The 6,428-nt window shown below is 34.5% G+C and overlaps 1 long non-coding RNA gene across 1 annotated transcript; it reads right to left on the minus strand.

The window, feature by feature from the left end:
- Window positions 1-1,315: 1,315 nt before the first annotated feature.
- On the minus strand, window positions 1,316-4,958 carry LOC137400189 (uncharacterized). Its single transcript, XR_010979229.1, has 3 exons — window positions 4,856-4,958; window positions 3,518-3,724; window positions 1,316-1,420 (listed from the first exon to the last, which is right to left on the minus strand). It is a non-coding gene; the product is annotated as an uncharacterized lncRNA (long non-coding RNA).
- Window positions 4,959-6,428: the final 1,470 nt, after the last annotated feature.

Raw genomic sequence — 6,428 nt, forward strand, 5'->3', positions numbered from 1 at the left:
ATATCAGAATATTACTACCAGGGAGTTGTGCATTTTATACATCAACACTGCTATATATATATATATATAGAATACAAATTCAACACAAGTATAATGCAAATATATAGCAAGTGTACTACTAAATATTTTGAAGCAGAAAAAAAACATATAATAAAGCAAACAGGAAATAAAGTACTCATTGAATACATTTGACACAGTTCTGCCAACTGCGATCAACATCCACAAACTTGAAACACCATATATTACTTGTGCTATATCTAGTTTCAAGCAAATATTCACATGGTTTGAACAACAACTGCATAATTTGTTTTAAACCCCTCAGCAGTGCTAGGCTGGGACGATTCCCCAAGAAAACTGTAGCTCAGAGTCACATATTTCAGTTGCTTCTCTCATTCAAAATAATCACCTGCTCGAACATGTCCACAGTGCAGCTGATTGCTGTTATAATCCCATTGCAATATTCTAACCAAAATATGATGAAATGCTAGTAGTTAATCTTGAGCAGACACACAGAGTTTCGCTGCCATGAAGGTACCTCCAGCCCATCTCTTCCTCTAATACTGATTTGTCCACAGATGTCTGGTAGATTATCATTACTAATCTCCTTCAGTCTCTCACCTACCAAGACATTATGTTATATTTAAGAGTATGGTGTAATGAAGATAAATAAATGTTTAAATTTATTTATCTGCTATTTATTTAGCTCACAACTGGGGCAACTGGGGCGAAGTGTGGGGCGAGGCCCCCTAACTAGGGCTTCGCCCCAGACCCATTTGGAGGGCTCACAACGCCCCCCAAACCCCCAGTTGTATATGATAAGTACCCTAAATGGCACCTTCACTTGAAAACATAGGTCTATACCCCTGATGAAGACAGTCAAAATGACTGTTTTTCATGAGTTTGATAGTTTCTTAGCACGCTTTTGAAAATTCCAGTGTACATTAAAGTAAAATTAGCATGAAACATAAAACTCAAAAATAACATAAAATAAAAATGCATAAAATACAAATATTACAATGTAAACTCAAGCCATGCAATTATTGTTTATGTGACATACTTAATCTTTTTATTGTAGCTTGGTGATGTCTGCATGGAGGTGCTGTTCTACTCTGTTTAGACTCTTTATAAGATTGGATTATAGGATTCACGTCTCTTCTTCCAATGTTTATTCAATATTTTGATGTGCTGTGTTGAATCTAAATAAGTATATTAATAAATGTATATATGATGGTGAGATACAGTGATTTGTGGTTTTTCCATCCAGTTAGCATCTGACATCCTTTGGGTGGTTTGTGTGTTGTGTCTAAGATGAATTGGTCATTAAATTTCTTTTCTGTGTGTATTGTTGTCATCATAGGTCATAGTAGTTTATGGCTTCTTTGGCAAAATAGGTCCTCCTGTTTTCTTCCAGAACTGATATCTGACAATAGATAACTCAGAATAAATTCGCTTGAGCCACGAATTTATTATCATAGTTTCTTTACACCAGGGCGCTAAATCTTTTTTGATTTAAAATCTTGGTGTAAAAGTTCCCCATTTTCATTTTGAAAAGAGCTGATGGTCTTCTACATTTACTTTGGTTTGATATGTATATTTATTTATCCTCAAACCAGTTTAATAAATCGTGTAGTTTATTCAGAAAATTCAAAAGTGGATCAATGAGACAATCCATGTCATTCACAGGCTCAAACTTAATGCTAGAATCAGTTTTCATTCAACACCATGCTTGGCTATTGTATGCATGAATCATGCATCATCTTCCAATGATAAAAGCAACATTTCATTCCCACATTTAAAAAGTTTTCTTTCATCGCTGAGATTGCGCCTTGAAGAAAACACAAAACATGCTTTCCACGAAAGCTTCTATTAAAAGTTTTTTTGAAGAGGTCCAAAAGTTTAATGTAGGTTACTTTTTGCTTGTTTAAGGGCAGAGCATAAATAACAGAATGAACACCACCGATTTTTTCAGCCAATATCATATAAACTTGCAAAAGCAACGGCGATGCAAGATTAACTGTTCCATCCTGGTACCAGAACCACATAAGTTTTCTCTAACATAAGATTATCTTCCAAGTACCAAAATTCTGTTGGCAGATGGACCACTTTCTGCAGTCCAGAGTTATTTCTCTCTTCCATCAGAGCCTTGATAATTTTTATAACGATCTGAAATTTCTAGATGGAATAAATTTACATTGGAGGTAGCTTATTGCGCTTCGTTATGAGTTCTTGTAACTGTTTTCTTTGGAGAATCTATTCGCAGTAAAACTCTATGAGTTGCTTGCAAAAAGTCTGTTAAGTATTGGTTAATAACTGTTGATATATTTTCTAAGTTTTCGTGGCTCATTGTTTTATTGCACAGTTAACATGAGCAGCTTCAATTTATGCAGCTAGTGATCTGGTGACATGCTGGTTTATTCCGCAAATCACATCACCATCTTTAGTATAGATTCTTTCTTTACATGAATCTTTACGTTCGAGTCACCAAAATTTGATTAGAGATTTTTGCGAACTACATCTGTCAAATACATAAATTTAGCTGTTATATGAAAATCTTTCCAGCCCAATTTAAGTAAAAATTTTTGAGCCATAAGTCATGATGAATATTGGACATGCATGCATGCATCAGTGGCTGACCTTTGACAATTATAGCGCAGCATGAGTAGTAGTATTTGAGCTCACATAGTTGTTAGTCTTAATGCCTAATCCTTCCTTTGCAACCTTTGAATAGCTAAATCTATTACTAGCTAGTGAAACTACAAATGGTGAGTCTGTGAGTAGAAATGTTTAATATTGCTTTATGTACTACATTGAATTAGGTTTGATACCAAAGTCAGCAGCCAAGGAGGACGTGAACCACATATTATACATGTACTTTCAACGGTGGCACAGTTGAGGACCGGCTCAAAAGGGGCAGATCACTTAGAAATAGGGTAATTGTCAGTGCCTGCTGTTTGAGCTTTTGGACATTCTGAAGTGGTCATCTTATTATGCCTCTGGTAAGCACCAAATTCTAATAGCAGAGATTGAAACAAACACAAGTTCATCGATGTCTATCGATTCAAATGAACTATGTTATAGAACATTGAGTTAAGACAATTTTTTTAAAAGAAAGCACAACTAAATACAGACATATCAGGATATTAATATAATTGGTGGGTTGTGTAGTTTAATAATCAACAATGCCACATATAAAGTAAAAATGCAACACTAGTAGAAAACTAATCTATAGAAAGTGTACTACCAATTATATTGGAGCAAAAGAAACATGTAATAAAGTATACCACAATGATGAGTTCATTGAATAAATTTGATAGAGTTCTGCCGCATGAAGTCAACATGAATAAACTTGAAACATTGTAGCATTGAAACATTGAGCATCATTCAAACATTTACATGTTTTGGACAGAAACTGCATAACCTGCCTACTTCTATCAGCGGTGATAGACTGGCATGAATCACTAAAAACAGTAGCTCAGAGTCAATTTTTTTGGTTGATTTTTTTATTGGAAATAATCACCTGTCTGAGAATGCCAATAGTATAGCGTTACTGAGTGCTGTTATAATCCAGTGAAATGGTGACCAATATACTACTAGTGGTGTATCTTGAACAGGCACACAGAATTCTTTGTCCATGTAGGTACTGCCAGCTCATCTTTTCCTTTTATACTTATTTGTCCACAGAAGTCTGGTAGATTATCATTACTGATCTCCTTCAGTCTCTCACCTACCAACAGATACTCACTTGACAATAATATGATGTAGACAAGATACCTTACAGTTATAGTAAGTTATACATGTAAGAGACCTCATAATGGTCTACCAATGATGTGTACTAGTGTGTAAACATTGTATATTCTGTATATTCCATAAGAAGCTAACCTTGAGGAGAGATGATTCTCTCACCTACCAACAAATATTTTTCATATTAGACTGTGTAATACAGATAAGGCATCCAGTTAGTTCTTAAACCAAATCAAGTTACAGTGCACGCCGAGTTACGATTCACTGGCACAATATTTTTGTGCTTTACAATGTGAAACACAATGTTTTTTTTGCCATTCAATATGTACAAAAGAGTTTTCTTGAAATTAATATTTGACAGTTGGTGTAATGCATACAGCGGAATAATGAAAATGCCAATATACTGTTCGCCGAAATCCTTCTCACAAAACATGAGAGAGATAGATTGCTGTGTCTCTCTCAGTTCAGCATTTTTTGTGTGACAATTAGTGAGAAAGTAAATGGAATTGTATACACGTATCAGCTCAAGTTTTGTCATTTCAAAATAATAATTCGTTTTTTTCGATGGCCATAATATGACCAAGTATGCGAGAAGCCGCGTTTTAGAACAAAGCTGTTCGGACTTGCTGGTTGAATTAGGTTGAAAAGTTTTAAGGAGGTTGGCTAGAAGTTATAGTGAAAACGAAGCAAGTTGGTCAAAAGATTTTAGACCTTGACAAAATTAAAGATTAATTTAGTAAAATACATACTAAAACTTAGCTTCAAGTGTCTGTTTAGTAAGTGAAATTCATTTAAGTTAAATTCAAAATTATGTTACGCGGCACTCAATGGTAAAAACTCCCTATTGCATGTACTGCACATAGTACTTTGTAATGTTATTAAAGTTAATATGCTAGTTTGTTACTAATTTTTAAAATGTACCGTACGTATCAGACATTTTGATGTTTTTACTCGGGGGTGTTTGCATTAGATGATCACTATCGGTTTCTATAGCCCTGTATACGACATTTTCACCTTATGATGCCAACACCAGAATGAATTAATGTCGTATGGCGAGGGTACACAGTACTTCAAGATATTTGTATACATACTGAAGATCTATAAAGAAACAAACCTTCAGGAGAGATGATGTAGATAGTCTTTCTTCGAGAGTTGACATAAATTAATCCATCCATGTCAGAGGTGACAGTATGAACCAGAACCAGTCCTTTACAAGTCCAGATAATGATAAGTTGATCATCCTCTATTTTGTATCTATTAAGAGTATCTGAATCCATACTCAGTGCTAGCAGGTCTCCATTTGGTAGGAAGTGCAGATCAAATGGCTGTAGATTAAGAGTTAAAAGGCTTGTTGATTTAGTAGAGAAGTTGTAGAGTACTAGCTTCTTCTCATCAGGATTAGTAGCAACGAAGTAGTCTTTACTAATAGCAGCTAAAGGTGCTATATTACCAGCATAGTTGAAAGAAAACAACTTCTCTCTGTGGCTAACATTAGACAGGCATTGATAAACAGTCCTTTCATCTCCATTATGCTCCAGAATGTAAATGTTGTTATTGTATACCTGAACAGATGTTACTCTTGGACATACATATCTGGTATCAAATTTGATTGTCTCTGAAGAGCCTTCATTCAGAAATTTCACTCCATCACCACATCCCAAAACAATTTTTTTATTTCCCATATAAGCAGCTGAGTAACACCTACTATTAGTAGAGTGTTCAGATATAAAAGTCAGTGATGTGGGGGTAGCAATTAACTTTGGCTGTTGAACGGGCTGTTTACCTGTAAAAGTCAATCATGGTATTTATATAGCTGAGTCACTTTCTTTTCAAATTTTGAAACCTGCAGTACAACTACAAAACCTACAGTACAACTAAAGAACAATTAATTTTAGCAAATGAACAATAATTTTAATGCAATATATTACTGTGAAATTGAATCTTTAACTTTAAAGATTAAAATATGAGTATGGAAATATATATGAAAAATACTTTATATTAGCAAACAAATGTTTTTCTTGATCAATTTCATCAACTAGCAGTCTTAATACTTTGAAATGGCTATTTCCCATCATGTTTTGTACATATTTATGTATGTAAGTTTATGAGTGCATGTGAGTGTGTATATGCATGTGGGTGTAGATGTGGGTTGATGCACATATGTGCATGTGCTTGCAAGCATGCATGAACTTGTAAATGCATGCAATTGGGGACTCACACCAGAATTTAACAGACAAATTGGGGACGTTCGGAAATTGGGGACGTCCCCAATCTTTTAAACCCTTTTTTCTTATAAAAAACTAAAAAATATATAGTTTAATCCAACTCCCGACAAAATCTGAGCACTGTCCCCAATTGCCTGCATTTGTACGAGAACATCTGTGAGTGTGGGTGTGTGAAAAAATATGTAAGTCCCCATAAAGTTTGTTAAATTCTCACACACATTTGACTTGTTTCCATTTGTTAGTAGGCATATATTTTCGGAGTTTTCTTCTCATAGAAACTTTTTACCTAACAATTGGGGACATTATATCTTATTGGGGAGCTAATTTCTACCTTGTAAAAACTCACAATATTTGCGAGTTTCTACAAGAATGAAATTACAAGAGATGAAAACTCACAATATTTGTGAGTGAAAAGTCACAATATTTGTGAGTTTTTTTTAATGTAGCTTCGGAAGCAAATTG

This window comes from Watersipora subatra, chromosome 7, assembly GCF_963576615.1.
Source record: "Watersipora subatra chromosome 7, tzWatSuba1.1, whole genome shotgun sequence".
NCBI classification, from domain to species: domain Eukaryota; kingdom Metazoa; phylum Bryozoa; class Gymnolaemata; order Cheilostomatida; family Watersiporidae; genus Watersipora; species Watersipora subatra.